The following is a 1,921-nucleotide window of genomic DNA, read 5'->3' on the forward strand; positions in this document are numbered from 1 at the left end:
CTGCAGCCGGAACAGAGGGAAAGAGTCAGGGAAAACCACGGGGAAAAAACAGGGAAAAATGGGGGGGAAATGGGGAACAAATGGGGGGAAAAGCTGGGGAAAAACTGGGGGAAAATGGGGAAAAATTGGGGAAAAATTGGGGAAAAATTGGGGGGAAAATGGGGGGAAAATTGGGGAACATTGGGGGGAAAATTGGGGAAGAAAATGGGGGGGGAACAGGGAGAAATGGGAAAAAATGGGGAAAAATTGGGGAAAATTGGGGAGAAAATGGGGAAAAAAAGGAGAAAAAATGGGGAACAAATGGGGGAAAAATGAGGGGAAAATGGGGGGAAAATGGGGGAAAAACTGGGGAAAAATGGGGAAAAAATGGGGGGAAAACTGGGAAAAAATTGGGAAAAACTGGGGGGAAAATGGGGAAAAATTGAGGGGGGAAACTGAGGAAAACTGGGGAAAAAATTGGGAACAAATGGGGGAAAATGGGGAAAAAATGGGGGAAAACTGGGAAAAAACTGGAGAACAAATGGGGGGGGAAAATGGGAGAAAATTGGGGAAAAATGGGGAAAAACGGGGGAAAATGGGGGAAAATGGGGGGGAAAACTGGGAAAAATGGGGAAAAAATGGGGAAAAAATGGGGGGAAAATGGGAAAAAATTGGGGAAAACTGGGGAAAATTTGGGAACAAATGGGAGGAAAATGGGGAAAATTGGGGAAAAAATGGGAATAAATGGGGCAAAATTGGGGAACAAATGGGGGGAAAATTAGGAGAAATTGGGGAAAAATTGGGAAACAAATGGGGGAAAATGGGGAAAAATGAGGGGGGGGAATTGAGGAAAAATGGGGAAAAACTGGGGAAAAATTTGGGAACAAATGGGGGAAAATGGGGGAAAAAATGGGGGGAAAATGGGAAAAAATTGGGGAAAAACTGGGGAACAAATGGGGGGAATTGAGGAAAACTGGGGAAAAACTGGGGAAAAATTTGGGAACAAATGGGGGAAAAAATGGGGAGAAATGGGAATAAATGGGGCAAAAATGGGGCAAAATTGGGGGAAAACGGGGAAAATTGGGGGAAAAATGGGGGAAAAAATTGGGAAAAATGGGGGGGGGAAACTGGGAAAAAATGGGGAAAAACTGGAGAACAAATGGGGAAAAAATGGGAAAAAATTGGGGAAAAACTGGGGAAAAATTTGGGAACAAATGGGGGAAATGGGGGAAAAATTGGGAAAATTGGGGAAAAAATGGGAATAAATGGGGCAAAATTGGGGAAAATTGGGAAAAAATGGGGGAAAATGGAGGGGGAAACTGGGAAAAAATGGGGAAAAATGGGGAAAAACTGGAGAACAAATGGGGAGGAAATGAGGGGAAAATGGGGAAAAAATGGGGAAAAATGGGAATAAATGGGGGAAAATGGGGGGAAAATAGCAAAAAATTGGGGAAAAACTGGGGAAAAATTTGGGAACAAATGGGGGAAAATGGGGGGAAAATGGGGAAACTTGGGGAAAAAATGGGAATAAATGGGGCAAAATTGGGGGGAAAATTGGGGAACAAATGGGGGGAAAATGGGAAAAAATTGGTGAAAAACTGGGGAACAAATGGGGGAAATGGGGGAAAATTGGGGAAAAATGGGAATAAATGGGGCAAAATTGGGGAACAAATGGGGGGAAAATTAGGAGAAATTGGGGAAAAATTGGGGAAACAAATGGGGGAAAATGGGGAAAAACTGGAGAACAAATGGGGGGAAAATGGGGGAAAATGGGGGAAAAATTGGAAAAAATTGGGGAAAAACTGGGGAACAAATGGGGGGAATTGAGGAAAACTGGGGAAAAACTGGGGAAAAATTTGGGAACAAGTGGGGGAAAAAATGGGGGAAAATGGGGGAGAAATGGGAATAAATGGGGCAAAATTGGGGAACAAATGTGGGGGAA

Source organism: Fringilla coelebs (assembly GCF_963513975.1).
Source record: "Fringilla coelebs genome assembly, contig: SCAFFOLD_280, whole genome shotgun sequence".
Taxonomy (NCBI): domain Eukaryota; kingdom Metazoa; phylum Chordata; class Aves; order Passeriformes; family Fringillidae; genus Fringilla; species Fringilla coelebs.